The 23,533-nt window shown below is 39.8% G+C and overlaps 1 protein-coding gene across 1 annotated transcript in view; it reads right to left on the reverse strand.

Moving 5' to 3' along the window:
- The window catches only part of MOSPD1 (motile sperm domain containing 1), a 79,418-nt gene that overhangs the window by 46,112 nt on the left and 9,773 nt on the right, over positions 1 to 23,533 (reverse strand). The window contains exon 2 of the mRNA XM_054577049.1: positions 17,875 to 17,941. The gene's annotated coding sequence lies outside the window, so the exon portion shown is untranslated. The remainder of the gene's footprint in view (positions 1 to 17,874; positions 17,942 to 23,533) is intronic.

Consider the following 23,533-nt stretch of genomic DNA (forward strand, 5'->3'; position numbering starts at 1 on the left):
TATGGTCTAATCAATACCTGTGAACTGAATGAATGAACTGGGGAAAAACCTGGATGGACCTGAATGAGGACTGAAAGAAGCATCTGAGAATGAAAAGTATTGGGATTGGGTTAGAGCAGAATCAGTCTCTCTCTTTCTCCCTCTCTCCTCTCTCTCCCTCTTTACTTTCCTTTTCTTCCTTTTTTCTCTATACTTCCTTCCTTTCCTTCTCTCTCTGAAAAAATTTAATATTATGTTTACAATTAAAACATGGGAAAAGAAATACATTCTTTTTGCCTTACAAAAAATGCACATTAAATATTTCAGTAAGCATACCAAAGTAGCCACAAATATATTAGTAAATTATAACCCACACTAAGCAGGCTTTACTGGGAAATATTCCTTAGTCCTTTTACTGTGCTCTGTGGAGAAAACATTGAGAACACTTTGAAGCATTCATGCCTGTCAAATAAACATGAAACAAAGAGGTGGTTTGGCAATGGGTGAAATGTCATGCATGCTTCAACATGTGAACTTAATAGAGCTGCTATAGAGAGCCTGACAAGTAAATTTAGTAGAATTTTGTTCTTGAAATTATTTACTTTATAGTGTATATACCATGGACCTTACTCCAAGCTTTTCTATTTATACTCAAAATTTTGGATCTACCTTGAAAGAGTTAAACCTCACTTTACAAATGAGAAAACCAGGTCCAGTTTTGGGGTGTAAATTGCACAAGGTCACATTTGTATTTCTATCTCTCAACATTCTCATCCCAATCATTCTTTACATTTGCATAGCCTTTAGAGTTTTCCAAGTGTTTTGACATACCTTCTGGTGCCTCAGTTTCTCCATATACAAATTGGAGATAATTATGGGCACTACCTGATTCAAAGGTATTGTAAATTTAAATGAGATAACTTAGCCTTCAGGAAATGTTAACTATCACTGATATCTTTATTATGATCATTACTGTCTCATGAAGCCTTTCCACAACTTTGAAATTGGCAAGAATAGGCTATCATTTTACCTGTGAGCATACTGAAAGGCAGAAGAGTTAAGTGACTCATCTGGCTTTAAGTAGCCCAGTCACATCTGAACTCTGATATTCTGCCACCTACTGAGTGCATTGGCCAACACCTTCAACATCCTTTCAAACAGTAAAATTCTGTGGTTCTTATAGGAAGGGATCTCATGGTAAGGCTTTTAAATACTTTCCATTTCTTTTGTCTCAGAAAACAAGAAAGTAGTAAAGGGTAGGGTTCACAGTAGGTGACCTTGAAGGAAGCCAGCTTTCTAATACTAATAAACCAGCAGTGCCCCATATACTGCATATAATTTATGCAAATTCAACTATGTGCGCATGATGCCCCTCCTTCCCCACCCAGTACAGGAAAATAAAAGAAATACAAAGAGCAATTTCACTTGCCATTTCATTCAGTAAGTATATACCACAGGATGAGCATAAAAAGAAGTAAATCAGTTGGACAGGATATATGCAAAAGCACAGATAGTATACTTTATGGGAAACTTATAGGGATTTTCAAGAATAATTTTAATGCGATTTTGTCTCGACATGCAGAGTTTATAACTTAACTTTCACATTAGATATAACACTGCTACTGCTACTGTTAGCTACTACCTTTTACTGCGCATTACTACATGCCAAAGTTCTAAGTGCATTATGTCATTTAATTATCATAAAAATTCTATGAGGTAATTATCCCCATTTTAAGAGGGAATTTATAATAGTAGTAGTGATAATAATACTAAAAATAGCTACAACTTCTTGAATGCTCAGAGAACTTACTTGTCCAAAGTCTTAATAGTCTTAAGCATCAGACCCAAAAGTAGAGCCCATATTGATAAGGCTACACAGACATCACTCATAAAATATCAAAGGCACCAAGAAGTCGTTTTTGTATTGGTCATCATATCTCTGTGGGAACTTGTGTCTACAAGCCCTACAATGTCATTAAGACTGTACACATTTACTTGAGGACAGCATTTACATCTTGGTCAAGACTAATGTTTGCCTGCTACCACAACAGCAGTTGAACTGAATTGTTTTCTCTAAAACTATTTGTATGACATCTTTTAAAATGATTTTTTGGGGAGTGGCAAGATGGCAGAGGAGTGAACGGAAGCCACACTGACCTCCTCCCAGGACCAATCTGGCATTACAATTAAATTGTGGAGAAATCACCCAGAACAAAAAACTGAACTAGAACGAGAGAGAAGCCTTATAATCTTGGATAGACAGAAGAATCAGCATTAGCACAACCTGACTGGTAAGGAGTGCAGTGGAGACTCGAGAAGGCTGGCTGGGCCCCCAAGGGCAGCAGTGCCACAGGGATATTTAAGTGGCCAGTTGGATCCCCCTGAGAAAAGTGGGGTCTAAACCATAAGCAGGGATCCCCAGCCTACAGTACCAAAGCCCAGAAAGTACACAGATAAGCCAGATGGGGAAAGCATCAGGGTTTCTCTCTGCCAGAGACAGGGGGCTGGAGATTCAAACAGATGTTTAAAGGGCCAACGCATAAATTTTTTATTTGCAGCCACTTACCCTGGTCTCTGGCAAAGGTGGGGGCAGCGTAGGCTAGAGACACCTGAGGAGAGACTGAGAAAGGAGGTTTTGGGGAGAGAATCGAGAGAGTAGACAATGGGATCCCGATGCTGACTCATCGCCCATACATCAGCAGCCATGTTGCTCATGCATACGAATCCCCTGAGGGGTAACAACAGGAGAGGATACAATACCCCACTCCCAGGTGGGACTGAGCCCTGGCCTGGTGGTGCTTAAGCCTGACTGCTGAGTGCAGAGTGGTAGTCACAGATCATAGACCCCTGGCTAAAGGGGGCACAGAGTAGACTAGAGACACTTGAGGAGAGACTGGAGATAGAGACTTTGAGGGGAGAATTGAGAGAGTAGCTGGCAGGATGCTGTTGCTGAGTCATCCCCCATACAGCAGCAGCCACCTGGCTCACGCAACCACTCCTCTGAGGAGCAGCAACAGGAGAGGAAACAATAGCCTCACCCCCAGGAGGGTCTTTGCCTGACCCTGGGGTGTCTAAGCCTCACTGCTGAGTGCAGAGTGACTACATTAACAACTGAAGGAGACAGCCACAGACAGTAGATCCCTGGAAATCTCCAACAGACTTCCTAAGGTCAGATGAGGTCAATATCTGACATCATCAGAGTCAGATCCAGAAAGAAAACACAGCGTAAAATACTGGAGGCTACTGAAACAAAATCCACTGTGGTCTTCCCCATGATTTTCAATGTTTTCTTTACTATATAGATTTTTAACATTCACTTCAGGTCCATCAAGTTTGTGCATATTAAGTCACTAGATTTTATAATAATAGTTTATTTCTCTCCTTTCTTATAATAGTCTTAATCTATTTACAGCCTTATTAATACTGATTCATTTGCTCTTGATAATGGGATTGCGGGGGGGGGTAGTTATTTTTGGAAATGTGGGTTTGATTTCTGAACTATGTGGTTTTGTCCTGGAAGCAGCTGTACAAAGATACACAAGACATGGTGGGAAGAGTGACCCTCAGTCAACCAGCTGGAAGGTATGATGCACCAAAGAATGACCAAACAACAATAAAAATCCAATTACTTCCAGAGAGCCAAATAAATGGCATAAAAGGCATCCAAAGAGCAGCAAGTTCAGGAAATCAAGGAGACTACACCACTGAATCTCACAGGTCTCTTATCATAAAAGTTTACACCACAAAGTCAAGAAGTCAAGACAGATCAATTTAAGAAGCAGAAACAAAAAAGGAGAGTCTCAAAAATAATGGGAAGACAGAGAATCAACCCCCAATCAAGGGAAAGGAGGAATCCCCAGAAAGAGATCTAAATGAAATAGAGGCAAGAAAACTTTCAGATATTGAGTTCAAAACAACAGTTCTAAGGAAGCTCAATGAGCTCCGTGAGCTCAGAGAGAATTACAAAACACTACAGGGAAACTAAGAGGAACTTACTGCAAACTATATCAGGATGAAAAAAGGACATAGAAACTGTCAATAGGAGACAATAGGAAATGAAGAATACAATTTCTGAATTGAAGAACACAGCAGAAGGAATCAAAAGCAGGCTAGATGAAGCAGAGGATCGAATCAGTGAGCTGGAGGACAAAGTAGAAAAAAGATCCCAGAAAGAACAAGAAAATGAAAAAAAAATCTCAAAAACAATGAAGAGGCATATACGGAAGTGCATTTAGGGAACTGTAAATGGATTAAATGCTCCAATCAAAAGATAAAGGATAGCTGAACCGATGAGAAAACATGACCCACACATATGCTGCCTACAAGAGACCCACCTCAGAACAAAGGATCTACACAGGCTGAAAGAAAAGGAGTGGAAAATAAATATTCCAAGGAAATGGAGAGAAAAAAAAAAACTGGGGTAGAACACTTATATAAGACAAAATAGATTTCAAAGCAAAGGCCATAAAAAGAGACCCAGAAGGACACTTCATAATACTCAAAGGAAGAATCCATCAAGAAGACATAAACATTGTAAACCTATATGCACCCAACATAGGAGCACCCAAATATAGAAGGAAATTCTTGGAGGTCTTCAACAAAGATATAGGAAGCAACACACTGATAGTAGGGGATTTTAACACCCCACTGTCAACAATGGATAGATCTTCCAAACAAAATATCAACAAGGGTATTGTGGAAATGAACAACGCATTAGATCAAATGGACTTAGCTGACATATATAGAACCTTTCATCCCAAAGAAGCAAAATACACATTCTTTTCAAATGCACATGGAAAATTTTCAAAAACAGACCACATGATAGGACACAAACGAGCCTTAACAAATTCAAGAAAAAAACTCAAAACCATTCAAACTCATGGAGACTGAGTAGCATGTTATTAAACAATGAATGGGTCAATAATGAGATCAATGAAGAAATCAAAAAGTTTCTGGAAACAAATGAAAATGAACAGACAACAGTCCAAAACCTATGGGACACAGTGAAGGCAGTCCTGTGAGGGAAGTTCATAGTAATGCAGGTCTACCTAAAAAAGATAGAAACCTTTCAAATAAACAACCTAACCCTCCAGCTTCAAGAAGTGGAGAAACAACAACAAACAAAGCCCAGAGTGAGTAGAAGGAAGGAAATAATCAAGATCAGAGCAGAACTGAATGACATAGAGACTAAAAGAACAATTCAAAGGATCAATAAATCCAGGAGCTGGTTCTTTGAAAAGATAAACAAAATCGACAAGCCTTTAAGCAGACTCATCAAGAAAAGAAGGGAGAGGACCCAGATAAATAGCCACTATGGAAAACAGTTTGGAATTACCTCAAAAATCTAAGAATGGAACTGCTTTTTGCCCCAGCAATTCCACTGCTGAGATTATACCCTAAGAATACCGAAACACCAATTGAAAAGAACCTATGCACCCCAATGTTCATAGCAGCACAATTTACCATAGCCAAGTACTGGAAGCAACCTAAGTGCCCCTCAATAAATGAGTGGATCAAAAAAGTTATGGTACATATACACAATGGAATACTACGCAGCAGAAAGAAAAAAAGAACTACTAAACTTCGCGACAGCATGGATGGAACTGGAGAGCATTATGCTAAGCGAAATAAGCCAGGGGGCGAAAGACAAATACCATATGATCTCACCTATAAGTGGAACCTAAGCAACAATACAAAGATGCAAGGAAAATAAGACCAGCAACACTGAAAGGAAAATAAATAGCAAGGACTCATGGACAAAACCAAAGGGGAAGAGCTGAGGGAGGGAGAGAGGGAGGGGGCAAGGGAAAGTGGTGGGGGGTAGGCAGAGACAAATGTATTTGAAAAAATAAATTAAAATAAAATTTAAAATATAATAGTAAAAAAATTAAAAAATTTAAAAATGAATGGATCAAAAATCTATGGTACATTTACACAATGAAATACTACACAGCAGAAAGAAAGAGCTACTACACTTGGTGACTGCATTGATGGTACTGGAAAGCATTATGCTAAGTAAAATAAGCCAGGCAGTGAAAGACAAATACCATATGATTTCACCTATAAGTGGAACCTAATTTTAAAAAAAAGGCAAGAAAAGTACAACCGAAAGAAAATACATCGAAATCAAAATACAAACTGACTGTAATGAGAGGGGAGGAGGGAAGGGTTAATGGGAGAAAGAAGGGTAAGGGTCAAGTTAAAGAACCTGTATAAAGGACCCATGGACAAAGCCAAAGTGGGGAAGGATTGAGAGTGGGAGGTGGGGGGTGAATGGGGCAGGGCAAAGTGGTGGCAGGAAATTGGAGACAAATGTATTTGAACAATAAAATTAATTAATTAATTATAAATAAAGAAATATAATTTAAAAGAAATAATTTTTGTAAGGTAGCTATTGTTTTTCTATTAATGAAAATCTGTTCAACTGAAGCAATGCATAAACTTTCAAAAATCATGTAACTTAGGAAACTCTGAGACAAGTTTGTTCATTACCTTTAAACTAATTTCCATTCCTCTATGGCAGAGACCAGTTTCTGCACTAAAGCTCTGGATAACTATAAACCCCTCCCCCTATTCTCTATGGTCTTCATCTTTCTTTTCCTAAAATTGTGACCATATGCATGCATCTCTAATTCTATAAATTGAAATATCCCTTTATTCTCTTAAATATCTGGATAATTACAGTCCTTATAAATGGCTACTTTTTCTTTTATTAGTTACTGTTTCTAAGTATTGACTATGATATGAAGAGCTAAATCTTCCAGATTGCAGGGATGCTGTTTTTCACAATGATATATTTATGTCATCAAATATGGAACAAATTGTAGGCCTAAAGACTAATTGCAAGAGCCCATCGACATAGAATGCAAAAGCAGGAATTTTATGAATGATTGTAAAAATTGCTTTGAAAATATTTTCTCTTTTATAAGCTTTTTATTACAGATTGTATCTATTTCATACTTTCTATATCTTCCTGAGAATCTAATTTAGCTCTCTGTGTCCTTCATATCACTGTACTTTCTAATCATGTCTTTATTTATACAAGAAATTTCTCATTTTCTGATTGCCTTTCTGGTCTTATGTATGTAATATATTCTCTCATCTTTCTGGAAATGCTAAATAAGGAAACTTGTTAAAGATAGTTTTTGATCCTTTGAATCCTTTGATCTGGTTTCTTCAGGATCAGATATTTATTTTTTGTTAGTTTCCTTCAAATACTTGGCATTTCTTGGTTGATCATTTATGTTTATGTCTAGAGGACTTTGATGAATAAGAGAAACAGCTTTGCCTTTGTATAGAACTATTTCTCCAAAATCACCTTCCTTAAAAAGACTGCATGACTTCAGCCTCTGTATGAGCAGATGGGTCCCCCAATAAGCAGACTCCCTTTTGTGTACTGGGCAGAGAAGCCATCTCAGGTCACTTTCCCAACACCCCCTTTGCCAATGCAAGGAGGACTTCATTCTTAGTGTATTTTATCCCTGGATGCTGCTTCCTGTTTTCCCTCTAGGTCTGTTGTGGAGGTCAGAAGTAAATCCAAGGTTCTGTTATACTCTCTGCCTTATCTCCATATTCAATTTATACAAGGTAAATTTTCTACTTTTTTAAGAAAGCAGCTCCTGGGATGGGTACTGGTTACAAATGCTGCTGCTTATACCTGGGAAACCTAGCTGTTCCACCCCAACTTCCATCCTTTAACCCACTCTGCTCTCTGTACCGGTCAATTTCAAGACCTATGAGCTAGTCCTATGAGTTTAATGAGGGTACAGGCCATATTTCATTCACTATTGTGGCTTCAGAACCTAGAAATGGTACCTGGCACAAAGTAGGTACTCATGAAATACTTATTTCATGATTGAATGACAAGTAGACAGGGACAAGATTATGAAGAGCCTTTGTGCCAAGTTATCTTATCCTGAAGAAAATAAGGAGCTATTAATGTTTTTTGTTTGTATGTTGTTTGTTTATCTGTTTTGAATAAGAGAATGTCATGATTGGATCTGTGGTTTTGAAAGATCATTTTGACTACAGAATGGACAATGGGGAAGCTAGAGACGAGATAGAAGACTGTTTCAATTATCCAAATGAGAAGTGATGATGAACACTCAAACTAAATTTGTGTCAATAGGAATTGAGACAAGGGGATTCATTAAAACAAGTATTTATTAAGCACTTAGTAGGTGACAGATTGAGTTCTAGGTGGTAGTGCTATAGCAGGGAAGAAAAAAATTCTACTCTCTTTTAGCCTTCTTTTGTCTGGGAAAATCCTTATTACACCATCCATTTTAATTGAGAGCCTTGCTGGGTAGAGCAGTCTTGGTTGCAGACCTTTGCTTTCCATGACTTTGAATACTTCTTGCCATTCTCTCTGGCTTGTAGTGTTTCTTTTGAGAAGTCAGCTGCTAGCCATACCGGGGCTCCCTTGTATGGTACTACCTCTTTCTCCCTTGCTGCCTTTAGGATTCTCTCTTTGTCTTTGATATTTGCCATTTTAATGTTGATGTGTCTTGGAATGGGCCTCAGTGGGCTCATCTTAAATGGTACGCTCTGTGCTTCCTGGACTTGTATGACTTTTTCTCTCCTCAAATGAGGGAAGTTTTCCATCATTACTTTTTCAAACAGGTTCTCTAACCCTTCCTCCTCCTCTTCTTCTCGTATCCCTATTATATGGATATTATTATGTTTCAGGTTGTCCTGCATTTCCCTCAATGCCTCTTCATTCTTTTTGAGTCTTTTTTTTTTTCATTTTCTTGCTCTTTCTGGGAGCTTTTTTCTACCTTGTCCTCCAGCTCGCTGATTCGATCTTCTACTTCATCTAGCCTGCTGCGATTCCTTCTACTGTGTTCTTCAATTCAGAAATCGTATTCTTCATTTCCTATTGTCTCCTATTGATAGTTTCTACGTCCTTTTTCATCCTGGTATAGTTTGCAGTAAGTTCCTCGTAGTTTCCCTGTAGTGTTTTGTAATTCTCTCTGAGCTCACGGAGCTCATTGAGCTTCCTTAGAACTGTTGTTTTGAACTCAATATCTGATAGTTTAATTGCCTCTATTTCATTCAGTTCTCTTTCTGGGGATTCCTCCTTTCCCTTCGAGTGGGGCGTATTTCTTTGTCTTCTCATTATTTGTGATACTCTTCTTTTGCTTCTGATTCTTAAGTTGATCTGTCTTGGTTTCCTGAATTTGTGGTGTGAACTTCTATGGTAGGATACCACAGTTTTTCCTTTCTGGATCTGCCTCTGATGATGTCAGATGTTGTCCCTGTGTGACCTTAGGCAGTTTGTTTGAGACTTCCAGGTATCTACTGTCTGTGGCTGTCTCCTTCATTTGTTAATCTAGTCATTCTGCACTCAGGAGGCTGGCTTAGACACCACATGGCGGGGCAAAGTCCCCCTGGGTGTGGGGTTATTTGGTCTTCTCACACTGCTGCTGCTCAGGGGAGTGGTCTGCCTGAGCAAGATGGCTGCTGCTATATGGGGAATGAGTCAGTACTGGGATCCTGCCAGCTACTCTCTCAGTTCTCTCCCCAAAGCCTCCTTCCCCAGTCTCTCCTCAGGTGTCTCTAGCCCACTCTGTCCCCTGCCTTTGCTGGAGACCAGGGTAAGGGGCTGAAAATAAAAAAAATTATGCATTGGCCCTTTAAACAGCTCTTTGAGTCTCCAGCCACCTGTCTCTGGCAGAGAGCAACCCTGCCGCTTTTCCTATCTGGTTGTTATCTGTGTAATTTTGGGGCTCTGGTGCTGTATGCTGCAGATCCCCGCTTATGGTTTAGACCTCGCTCTTCTCAGGGGAATGCGACTGGCCATTTCAATATCCCTGTGGTGCTCCTGCCCATGGGTGCCCCACATACATTCTTGAGTCTCCTGCGTACTCCTTACCAGTGAGGTTGTGCTAAAGGTGATTCTTCTGTCTGTCCTAGGTAATAAGGCTCCTCTCTTGCTATTGTTCAGTTTGTTCCAGGTGGTTTCTCCAGTTTAGTTTTAATTCCAGATTAGTTCTGGGAGGAGGTCAGTGTGACTTCCATTCACTCCTCTGCCATCTTGATTCTCCTCAAAAAAAATTCTACTCTCATGGAGCTCACATTCCAGTGGGAGAAGGAAGAAAAATAAATAAGTGTGGGGGATGGGTAAAAAAGTTGAAAGGGAATAGTCAATAATATTGTGACAAGTTTACATGTGACAGATGATTAATAGACTTGGTGTGGTGTTCACATTGTAAGGTGTGTAGATGTAGAATCATTAGATTATAGTACTGAAACTAGTATAATATTGTGTATCAACCATACTTAAATGTTTTAAAAATTAAATTTTTAAAAATTAAAAATATAAGCAAAGAAATTTCATATATGATGTATGTGAGGTCATGATAAATGCTAAGGAAAATAAAGCAGAATAAAGGGATGGAAATAGGCAGACATGGAGTGGGGCAGAGACATGCCATTTATGATATAGTAATCTGTGAAGGAATAGAGGAGAGAGCTGAAACAAATGAAGCAGCCATAAGGAAATCTGGGGAAAGAGCATTCAAAAACAGGAGGAATAGCAAATGCAAAGGCCCTAAAGTGTATAGAAACTATTTAGAGTTTTGATTAAAGGTGCCATTCAACAATGAGAAGCTTACCTTAGGTCAGTTGGTTAACTTTGGTTCTGTAATCTCAGCGAAAAAGAAATGTCCACTTTCCAGGTAAAACAATCAGTAAAAGAAGAAATTCTGAGAAGATAATACTGGCTAAGTAGGGTAAGAACCTCTTATAGAGCCACCTGGACACTGGCTAGGGAGCCTGTGTCCCTCTGGAAACAGGTAAACAGTGTGAAGAGAGAGGTTCTTGCAGATGTCTTTGGCAGTAGTATTGAGGAAGACAGAATAATGGACTTTCAAAGATGTCCATTTCCTAATCCCCAGCATCTGTGAATATGCTGTTATTTCACAGGGAGGAATTAAGGTTGGAGATAGAATTAAGGCTGTAAGTCAGCAGAGGTAAAGATGAGGAGGTAATCCTGGTTAGTCCAAAGTAATCACAAACAAGCTTATAAATGAAAGAGGGAGTCAGGAAAGCCTGTGTTGGAGTGATCTGATGTGAGAAAGGCTCAATCTATCACTGCTACCTTTGAAGACAGAGGAAGATGGTTACAAGCCAAGAAATGTGGTAGACTAAAAAATGGAAAAAGCAAGGAAATGGATTCTACCCTGGAGCCTCCACAAGAAAATGAAGCCCTGTACCCAAACTGGATCAGCAGATGTAAATCTACTAAGGAAGATCAAAAGATCAAGGGCCTTCCTTCTTCTGACTTCAACTTTCTCACCAGTAAAAAGGTGGATATTTAGTAGGTCAATGATATTCACACATTTTTTTAGTCACTGTGATGGTTAACTTTATGTGTGAACTTGACTAGGACACAGGGCACCAAGATACTTAATCAAACATTATTTTGGGTGTCTCTGTGAGAATGTTTTGGATGGATTAACATTTAAATTGGTAGACTGAGTAAAGCAGATTGGCTTTCCTAATATAGGTAGGCCTAATCCTATTAGCTGAAGGCCTAAATAAAAAAAGAGAGAATTATTTCTACCTGATGGCCTTCAATGTATAGCATTGGATTTTTTTGTCTTTAGACTGAAACTGAATTATCCAATCTTCCTGTGTCTGAAGACTGCTGGCCTTTGGGCTATAACTATATTATTGGCTCTCCTGGCTCAGGCCTTTGTACTCAGACTAACACTAAACCATCAGCAATTCTAGGTCTCCAACTTGCCAATCCACCTTGTACATTTTGGGACTTACCAGCTTCCATTAAATATCTATTTGCTCTTTGTCCCCATTTCCTGACACAGGGCTGCTAAAACTCTTGTAAATTCCTAAGTGATAAGAACACTAGGAGTGTCTTTTGTTGTAATGAGACAGATGTGGGGACAATGGGCAGGGCTCTGGGATAGCTGCTAGATGGGGGCTGATCACCAGACAGACCAAACCATCCATGATTAGAAGCTTAGAATTTTAAGCCCCGCCCTCCATTCTCTAGAGAGAGGAGAAGGGCTGTAAAAGGAGTTAATTATTGATCATGCCTTCACAAAGTCCCAATAATTATTGATCATGCCTTCATAAAGTCCCAATAGTATGGGGTTCAAGGATCTTCCTGGTGGATAAACACATCCATGTACCAGGAGGGTGACACACCCAACTCCACAGGGACAAAAGCTCCTGCACTTGGGATCTTCCCAGAACATGCCCAAATATCTCTTCATCTGGCTGTTCATCTATATCCTTTATCATATCCTTTAGTAAACTGACAACATAAGTGTTTTTCTGACTTTTGTGGGCCACTGTAGCAAATTAATCAAGCACAAAGAAGAGGTCATGAAAACCTCCTATTTATATCCAATGAGTCAAAAGCACAGGTGACAACCTGGACTCGCGATTTGGTGTCTGAAGTGGGGGTGAGGAGCAGTCTTGGGACCGAGTCCTTAACCTTTGATTTTAACATCCAGCTGGTGTCAGTCACAGAGTATTGCTTGGTGGGGAACCACCCCCTATCTTGTATCCGATTGTTATGAGTGTTCTGTGTGATAGTAAAGAAAGCACAGGAGAGGAACTGTAGGTTTTTCCAATTCATTCTGTCTGTCTTTCTCTCATCTTCACTAATACAGATACTAAAACCCAATAAAAATAACTGATAAAAGTGAAAATGCTTCAGCATTAACAAGGTTGAATGTGCTAAGAGCCCCATAAACTCGGAGCCATTCTCTCCCTCTGGGCTCTAGAGTTTTGATGAAAACCACTTATCTGGAGTCCCCACTTACCCACTCACCTCTTAAATTTGATAAGTTTATTTACTTTTCTCTTAATGAAGAGTGTAAATTGAAAAGCACAAATGTTTCAGTACATCCTCTTTGTCCTTTCTTTTTACTGAGTATTATTCTATGGTATTGATGTATCATTCAAAAGTTGAAGGATATTTTGGTTGCTTCCAATTTTAGGCTACTATGAATAAATCTACTACTTCATTTCCCTACTGAAAGGAAAGCTTGTGGCTTAATATTGCCTACATTTGGGATCTTTATTCTGGAGTTCATGAACTCCAAGGGAGTCAACTTTCTGAAATTATATTTAAAATATGCCATTTTATGACAGCCTATTTCATTGGTTCCAATTCAGGGAAGGGTTAATATGTTCAAAGTCGTGTCACTGCAAATAAATGACCTGACCTTGCTCCATTTCTCTGTACAAGTGGCAAATATTCTTTCTGCTTCCTGCTTATGCAACCAGGTTAGGACTTCTCCCACCTGTGACCAAATGACGAATTACATCTAATTTAGGAGGAAAGAGTAGGAAGTCCATTTTGGCCTTGAGGTCATTATTATGTTTTCCAACACAACTTTATTATTAACAAAGTTCATACTTTCTGATTCATGTGTATATTTCTCTATTGGTTCAGAATCCATAGGGGGAATGTAATTAATTCACATCTTTGACCCCCCCTTCCCCATTTATATATTTACACACACACACACACACACTCCTTAAGAACCTACAGGATAAAGTCCACAGTCCTTCATCTGTGATTCAAGTTCTTCCTGAACCTGACTCTCCACACTTATCTCTCAGTGCTTTCCATAACAAACCATGTGTTCCAGTCAGAACAATCCACCCATCTTTATTCCAGCCATTGGATCTCTACTTAGCTATTTACTCTTTCTGAGGTGCTGTCTCCAATCTTCTCTGCCAGTCCAAATCCTACCCATATTTTTTCTAATTTTTATTGAATTTATTGTAGTGACATTGGTTAATAAAATTATATAGGTTTCAAGTGTACAATTCTTTTTTCTTCTTTAAGAAAATATGCATCATCTATATATTGTGTGTGATTTCACTTATATATGGAATCTAATGAACAAAATAAACAAACAAGCCCTACCCATATTTCAAAGACAAGATCATTTCAAAGCAACACCCTACTCTGTGAAAAATCTCCTCACCAGTCCAGACAGAGTCTGAATTTATTTATTGTCTGTAGCGTAAGTTAAGGTTAACTTTTTCTTTGTCTACACATATATTCTCCCCACAATTAGATTTGTGAGTCCCTACAGAGTTTAGATCACATCATCTCTTCATCTCTTCAAGGCTTACCAGGAGTTAAAATCACAATAAATATTTATGGCTAAAATTTATCTTCTCTTCTTTCCCCATTCAGAGCACTGGTTTCCTGAGCTCATGGATTTGAGAGCATTAACTTGTCCATTATTTATAATAAATAATAGCAATAGAGCATATTATAAAAATATATTCACAAGTTTCATGCAGTAGCACTATCATAGTCAATGAGGTTTATCCAAGGTACAATTATTGCTAGCTGAAAAATACATTTACAGCTTCCATTTATGACATGCTTACTCTCTGCCAGGCACGATGCTTTATTGGGATCAACTCATCGACTCCTTAGGCAAACCCTTTTATAAATGCACAAACTGAGATTCAGAAAGCTTAGGTAATTTATTCAAGGTACATCAACAGCCAGCAGACCAGGCCAGAACTAAACCCAGGTCTGTCTGAACTTCAAAATCAATGTTTCTCAACTTTGGCAGCACAACACAAGCACATGGGGAGCTTTAAAAAACACTAATGCCTGGGTTTCAGGCATTAGTCATTGGAAGTTTTAGAGGTTCCCCAAGTGATGCAAATGTGCAGCCTGGGCTGGGCTTTTAGCTTCGACATTTCACTGTCTCCAGTGTGGGGAACAGAGTCAGTGAGAGTGAGGTGGAAAGGACACCTGTTTGCTAATAAGCTAATTCAGCTCAAGCAAGAACTCAGAGCCAGAGGTGTGTGATTAGGAGAAAATCAAGTTCTCCTCAGAATGCCAAACACAAACTAGGGCTCCTATGGATGTGGACAGGAGGTTAAGCAAATTACATGGGAATCTCAAATGACAGGGTGACATCTGACTTTTACAGAATGCTGGCCCACCCCATATGGTCACTCATTTACTTTATTAACAGCTTTTCAAAAGCCTCCTTTTCAAAATGTCAAAGTTAAAGAGCTTGAAATATTTAAATAAAGTATGTAAAAGTTTCTGATGAAAATAAGGAGGCATATGCAATGCATAAGGCCTTATCAGCTGCTATCCTAAGTCAGCAGTAAGCTAAATACAAGTCTCTTTGTCCTGATATATTTCATCATATCCTCTGTGCTGAGTACAAGGCTTCTGGGAATGAGAATAAGTGAGTATGGCTCAATATGAGGTCATGCCTCTCTGCAGGGACATCAGGAAAGGCAGTGTTGTGTGCAGAGACCAAAGTATCAACCTAGACAATCTTCTGGGAGGTCCTAGACAGGCTTTCTCAGTGGTCAGTAACTTGGTCCTCTCTGGAGGGATTCTTCTTCACCTTGGCTCTAAACTTTCAAGGACCCAGAGCTGGAATGCTGAAGCAGATCCTCCCTTTGCCTAAGACCCACAAAAATAAGAACCTCACCCCAGCACGTGCATTAATGGTGCTATACTAGGAGCCACAGGTAACAGGACAGTCCAGGGAAGGTAGCAATGGGGTGACTAGATACATAACTTTGCAACTATGACATTTCTGGCAGATCACCAACAGAGTTAGCCCACAATGGGAACAGCGACTACCATTTATTGAATACTGTGTGCCAGACACTAAGCACTTGACTTTGTGATAAGATACTCTTAAATGCCCAAAGAGATTTTCCCATTTCATATTTTCCCTTTTATTAAAGTATAATTTAGATTCAGTGAAAGTGATTTCTTTTAGGTGCACAGTTCAATGAGTTTTATCACACAATCACCACCAGAATAAGATGTAGAACATTTCCATCCCCCCAAAAAAGTTTATGCATGTTCTTTCACAGTCAGTCCCCTAACCCCTAATCTGATCCCCTGGCAACTACTAATCTGGTTTCTTTCCCTATAGCTTACCTTTTCTCTTGGAAGCAAAAGATACTCAATACCCCTACTCTAAGTTCAGAGGACCAGACTCTTAGGGCCAGACACCAGCCAGAAGATCTTGCTGTGGAAAAACCAGCTGTCCAGTTGATATAAGAGGTCTAGTCTGGGGGTGTACAATGTTTTCCTTCCCCGAGTCAAGAGAGATGGGGGCCTGGGGGATTTCCAGGTGGAGAGAGGGCAAGGACAGGGCCATTCTACCTTACCTATCTTACCTAGGGGTAGGTAAGATATATATGACCCTGACTGCTGTTGCTCAGTGAACTGAGCACCAGACTGCAAACTGAAAGGTTGCCAGTTTTATTCCCAGTCAGCACACATGCCTAGGTTGTGGGCCAGGTCTCCAGCTGGGGGTGGGTGAGAGGCAACCGGTCAGTTTCTCTCCCTCTCTTTCTCCCACCCTTCCCCTCGTTCTAAATATAAATAAATAAAGCCATACACACACACACCTGAAAGTCTGGGGAAATTTTCCCAAAATGATAATAAGATTGAGGCCCATGAGCTTGCCAAAAACTATTACAGTGTGCAGGCAAAAAGTTTCACCCCTCAGTGGAATGTGGTATTATGCTTCCATCAATGGTACAGCACAGTTGGGGGATAAAATGAAATGATCTTATGTATGCCCAATCAATTAAGACAGCTCAATAAACTTATTACACTTTCACTGCCTCCATTAATCCTAAAAACATCCTATAAGGTAGGTATTCCTATTATTCCTATTTTATAGATGCAGGAATTGAAGATCAGAGACAGTAAGTAATGTGTTCCAGGTCACACAGCAGGTAAATAAATAACAGAACCATGATTTGAACCCAGGTCTGCTTGACTCAAAAACCTATGTTCCTTGCTATAAATTAGGCTTCCTTATATGTTTGTGTCGGGGGGATGTGGGGGGAAGAAGGCATCATTTTCTAGGAGCACTAAGATTCCAGTAGAGACTCAAGGGTGCCCACCAAAATTGTTAGGCCCCTGTATTTTTCCCACTAGCTGACCTTCCTCCCCCTTTAACTAACAGGGTCTTGGTTCCTCAGAATAACTCTGCAAATGTTCTAGTTCATTCCCTGCTCTAAGTTTCTGTCAATATGCTTCTTGTATCTTCAGATTGGAAATCCTCAACCCACCTTATCTGGGATTCCAAAAGCACATCTGTCTCTCAGTGCCTGTTGCTGTTCCTCATGGGAAGACTCCAGCTGATTTCTCAGATCCTCAGTCTGTGTGGTCTCATTGCAGTCAACTCTGCCTTGCCCTGAGATCTGACACAAATGCTTCCCAGCAAGCTTTCACTTCAGTGTGAGGGCCTAACTTAGAATTGAGTTGGTAGGTTAAAAAAACTCATGTGCTACTCAGTTAATGTACAGAACAAAATCTGTTCCATGACAGAAAACAATAATCTTAAATACATGGTAACTGTACCCCTAAAAGAAAGAAATTTCTGCCCTAAGTTTCTTGCTAAGTCCCTGCTGCATGTGTTATTATTTACTAAAGTACTTACAGGAATTCCATTAATGTCAGTACTAAAATTCCTTTCTTAAGAGGATTCTCATAACAAATAGCAAACATTCAGCATTCATTTATGAAGATTTTAAACCAGGAGCAACACCATCCTTTAAACTCATCCAGTTTCATAGGTGCTGTCATCTTTCTCTTTTTATAATGGCACTGGTCCCATCATGGAGGCTTCATACTCATGAGATAATCTAACCCTAATTACCTCCCAAAGGCCCTACCTCCAGGTACCATCATATTGAAGATTTGGGGGACTTCAACATATAAATTTGAGTGAGACGCAAACATCCAGTCCATAGCAGCTTCTTTGTCATCCATTACCTATGAATACTGGCCTTGTTGAATAACCAGCTTTCTTCAACATCCTTTTCAATATAACTGAAGGCAAATGGACATTGGCACCTTTTGGGAAGCACTGGGGGAATATTGATTATACATACTTGTAGTGGCATTATGTGGTTCTTCTCCAAGGGCACCCAGCTTTTTTTCAATTGTTGGACTCTGGATCTGTGAACCAATTTAGATTGGAAATCAGATGAAGGATCATGATTTTCCATTACAGTGGCTGACATTAGCCTTTTGCTCCCCAGCTGTAAATTTCTAGAGAGCATACAAGTCAACTGTCACCCTAGTGGGCTGCCCATCTCTCTTGTCCCTAAGAATACAATGCCTATTAACGCTTGCTAGGGATTTCTACAGGTCACGGCATTCTGGTCTCTACTCTAGCCTTGTGTCTTGTATTAGTCTGCTCAGGCTGCCATAACAAAGTACCTCAGGCTAGGTGGCCTATAAAACAGTGATTTATTTTCTCACAGTTTTGGTGGCTAGAAGTCCAAGATCAAGGTTTTGGCAGGCTTGCTCCCCTCTGACTCCTTTCTCCTTGGCTTGTAAGTGACTGCCTTTTCCTTATGTCTTCACACAGTCTTCCCTCTGTGTATATATCTGTGTCCTTAACTATTTTTTCTTATAAGGACACCAGACATATTAGATTAGGGCCCTCCTATGTGACCTCATTTTATATTAATTATTTCTTTAAAGACCCTATTCCCAAATAGAGTCACATTCAAATATACTGGAGGTTAGGGCTTCAACATACACATTTGGGGAGGCACAATTCAGCCCATAGCATGGCTCACTACGGCAATTCTGTCAGTGCTTTTTTTTAAATAAATATTTTAATGATTATGCTATTACAGTTGTCCCATTTTTTCCTCCCCTTAGTCCCCTCCACCATCCACTACCCCACACCCCAGCATTCCCTCACTTTTAGTTCACGTCCATGGATTATACATATAAGTTCTTTGTCTTTTCCATTTCCTATACTATTCTTAACTTCCCCCTGCCTATTCTGTACCAACTATTTATGCTGCTTATTCCCTGAACCTTTACCCCCATTCTTCCCCTTCCCCCCACTCTGTTTTACTGTTCATAGGTTTTTATCTTCTTTTTATTAGATAAGACCCTTTAACATTTCATATAAGGGCTTGGTGATGATGAACTCCTTGAACTTGACCTTATCTGGAAAGCACTTTATCTGCCCTTCCATTCTAAGTGATAGTTTTTCTGGATAGAGTAATGTTAGATGAAGGTCTTGCTTTTCATGACATTGAAAAGTTCTTGCCAGCCCCTTCTTGCCTGCAATGTTTCTTTTCAGAAATCAGCTGATAGTCTTACAGAAATTCCTTTGTAGGTACCTGTCTCCTTTTCTCTTGCTGATTTTAAGATTCTCTCCTGGAATCAAGATGGCAGAGGAATGGATGGAAGTCACACTGACCTCCTCCCAGGACCATTCTGGAATTACAATTTAACTGTGGATAAGTCACCTGGAACAAACAACTGAACAAAGTTGAGGCAGGATCCTTATTACCTCTGACAGACAGAAGAATCAGCATTAGCACAACTTAACTGGTATGGAGTGCGGTAGCGACTAGAAAAGGCAAGCAGGGCTCCCACGGGCAGTAACACCAGAAGGATATTGAAATGGCCAGCTGCATTCCCCTGAGAAGAGCAGGGTCTAAACCAAAAGTGGGGATATGCAGCCTACAGCACCAGAGCCCAAAATGTACACAGATAACAGCCAGCTGTGAAAACCGGCAGAGTTGCTCTCTGCCAGAGACAGGTGGCAGGAGATGCAAAGAGCCATTTAAAAGGATAACACATAAGTTTTTCTCTGCACCCACTTACCCTGGTCTCCGGCAAAGAGAGGGGCAGAGTGGGCTAAAGACGCCTGAGGAGAGATTGGGGAAGGAGGCTTTGGGGAGAGAACTGAAAGAGTAGCAGGCGGGATCCCAATGCTGGCTCACCTCCCATATGGCAGCAGCCATCTTGCTGAGGCAGAGACCACTCCCCTGAGCGGCAGCAAAGTGAGAGGACACAATAGCCCCGCCCCCAGGAGAGACTTGTCCCTGGCCCAGTAGTGCTAACGCCTGACTGCTGAGTACAGAGTGGCAGCCACAGATAGTAAGTCCCTGGCTAAAGGGAGCGCAGAGTGGTCTAGAGACACTTGAGAAGAGACTGGAGATGGCGGCTTTGGGGAGAGAATGGAGAGAGTAGCTGGCAGGATCCCAGTGCTGACTCCTCCCCCATATGGCAGCAGCTATTTTGCTCAGGCAGACCACACCACTAAGTGGCACCAGTGTGAGGGGACGAAATAACCCTGCCCCCAGAAGGGATTCTACCATGCCCTGTGGTGCCTAAGCCAATCTGCTGAGTGCAGAATGACTAGATTAACAAATGAAGGAGACAGCCACAGACAGTAGATACCTGGAAGTCTCAAACAAACTGCCTAAGGTCACACAGGGACAACATCTGACATCATCAGAGGCAGATCCAGAAAGGAAAAACTGTGGTATCCTACCATAGAAGTTCACACCACAAATTCAGGAAACCAAGACAGATCAACTTAAGAATCAGAAGCAAAAGAAGAGTATCACAAATAATGAGAAGACAAAGAAATACGCCCCACTCGAAGGGAAAGGAGGAATCCCCAGAAAGAGAACTGAATGAAATAGAGGCAATTAAACTATCAGATATTGAGTTCAAAACAACAGTTCTAAGGAAGCTCAATGAGCTCCGTGAGCTCAGAGAGAATTACAAAACACTACAGGGAAACTACGAGGAACTTACTGCAAACTATACCAGGATGAAAAAGGACGTAGAAACTATCAATAGGAGACAATAGGAAATGAAGAATACGATTTCTGAATTGAAGAACACAGTAGAAGGAATCGCAGCAGGCTAGATGAAGTAGAAGATCGAATCAGCGAGCTGGAGGACAAGGTAGAAAAAAGCTCCCAGAAAGAGCAAGAAAATGAAAAAAAAAAAGACTCAAAAAGAATGAAGAGGCATTGAGGGAAATGCAGGACAACCTGAAACATAATAATATCCATATAATAGGGATACGAGAAGAAGAGGAGGAGGAAGGGTTAGAGAACCTGTTTGAAAAAGTAATGATGGAAAACTTCCCTCATTTGAGGAGAGAAAAAGTCATACAAGTCCAGGAAGCACAGAGCGTACCATTTAAGATGAGCCCACTGAGGCCCATTCCAAGACACATCAACATTAAAATGGCAAATATCAAAGACAAAGAGAGAATCCTAAAGGCAGCAAGGGAGAAAGAGGTAGTACCATACAAGGGAGCCCCGGTATGGCTAGCAGCTGACTTCTCAAAAGAAACACTACAAGCCAGAGAGAATGGCAAGAAGTATTCAAAGTCATGGAAAGCAAAGGTCTGCAACCAAGACTGCTCTACCCAGCAAGGCTCTCAATTAAAATGGATGGTGTAATAAGGATTTTCCCAGACAAAAGAAGGCTAAAAGAATACACCTCCACCAAATCAGCATTGCAAGATATGCTAAAGGGACTGCTTTAAAAAGATAAAGAAAAAATTTCTATGAATACCCAGTTCCTCTCACAGTCACCAATACTTCATATTACCAATATTTTTAATACTTATTCATCTGATTGTGACAATGATGTGTTATTTTCATTGTTCCTTTATTTGTTGAAACTAAGCCTGTTTTTGTCTATTTCTTGCCTATTTCTATTATTTTTAAATAGCTTTAAATGACTTTTTGGTATTCTTTATCCATTTTCTGATGTAATGCTTGTAGAATTTTTTTCCCTAAAAATGAAACAAAAACCTATTAACCATGTTTTAGATGTGTTGCAAATACTTTCCTATTCTATTACTTGTCCTTTAACGTTTTTATATGTATATTACTATATAGTCTTAAATGTTTAATATAGTCATATTGTCAATATTTTACTTTATAGTTTCTGGGTTTGAATATTTTACTTGAGGGTAAGAAAAATATTAGTGTATTTTCTCCTAAAACTCCTTAGATTTTTCATATTGATTTTTAACTTACCTGAATATTTTTTGCATAATGTGTGAAATAGGGCTGTATATTTGTTTTATTTCAAGTAATAGTGGTCCATGCACCTTATTTGTTGAATAAGCCTTATTTTCCTCATTGACTTGAAATATCATTTTAATCATTTATTACACTGTTAGATATATACATTTGTTTCTAGAATGCTCATTTTATTTCATTGATCTACTTGATTATTTCTGTGCTGGTGTCATGATGTTTTAATTGCAAAGACTTTATAATGGATTTAAATTTTTTAATATTTTATAATGGATTTTGACATTTAAAATAAATAAATAAAATCTGCATTTTTTTAAAAAAAAGAGAAAAAAGGAACTCCTACCTTTTGCAACAACATGGATGAAACTGGAGAATATTAAGCTAAGTGAAATAAGGCAGTCGGTGAAAGACAAATACCATATGATCTCACCTATAAGTGGAAACTATTCAACAGCATAAACTAACAAAATAAACCACAGGCATAGAAACATGGAAGATACTGAAAGTGACCAGAAATGATGGGGAAAGACAGTGGTGGAAAGAAGAAGGGACTAAACAAAGAACATGTATGAATGACCCATGGACATGGACAAGAATGGGAATTGACTGTGGGAGGGGGGCAGCATGGGATGGGTGGATGGGGGCAAAGGGGGAAAATTTAAGACAACTGTAAGAGAATAAACATGATTTAAAAATAAAAAAATTGAAATTAACTTATCAATAATTTTACACTATTATATATTAAAATAATGCTTTGTGTATATTGGGTTAAATAAAATATATTATTAAAATAAAAAATATTCCATATCTTGAATCTTGGGTAACTTAATTATGATGTGCCTTGGTGTGTGCTCCTTGGCTCCAACCTCTTTGGGACTCTCTGGGCTTCCTGGACTTCCTGGAAGTCTATTTCCTTGGCCAGATTGGGGAAGATCTCCTTCATTATTTCTTCAAATAAGTTTTCAAGTTCTTGCTCTTACTCTTCTTCTGGCACCCCTGAGATTCAGATTTGGATCCTTTAATGTTGTCCCAGGGGTTCCTCAACTCCTCCTCATTTTTTTGAATTCTCGTTTCTTCATTCTGTTCTGGTTGAATGATTATTTCTTCCTTCTGCTCCCAATCATTGATTTGAGTCCTGGTTTCCTTTCTTTTACTGTTGGTTCCCTGTATATTTTTCTTTGTTTCACTTTGTATAGCCCTCCCTTTTCCCTCCATTTTGTGACCATACTCAACCAATTCAGTGAGCCTCCCGATTACCAGTATTTTGAACTGCATCTGACAGGTTGGCTATCTGTTCATCACTTAGTTCTATTTTTGGAGCTTTGATCTGTTCTTTCATTTGGGCCATATTTCTTTGTCTCAGTGTGCCTGCTATGTTAGAAGGAGCAAAGCCTTAGTTATTTGCCCGGCAGGGCAACCCAGGTTGCTGCATTGTGATGCTGTATGTGGGGGAGGGGTCCGAGTGATCAATGCCAGTTGCTCGGCCTTCGGCCAGGTTTCAGTCACTTCCTGTGCTGCCCGCAGACAAATTGGGCCCTTCTGGTGCTGATTCCCAGGTGGGTGGGTTTGTGTACATTCTAGGACCCTGTGGGCCTCTCCAGTGGACTCTCCTGTGAGGCTAGGAGTTTCTCCTGCCGCCACAATCCCTGCAGGTTTTTACCTCCAGAGGTTTTGAGGCTTTCTTTTCCCGCACTGGAACCCTGGATTGCACAGTCTGTCTCACTCC

Source organism: Pteronotus mesoamericanus, unplaced genomic scaffold, assembly GCF_021234165.1.
Source record: "Pteronotus mesoamericanus isolate MK-2021 breed Mesoamerican mustached bat unplaced genomic scaffold, CSHL_Meso_final contig_40, whole genome shotgun sequence".
In the NCBI taxonomy this organism is placed as follows: domain Eukaryota; kingdom Metazoa; phylum Chordata; class Mammalia; order Chiroptera; family Mormoopidae; genus Pteronotus; species Pteronotus mesoamericanus.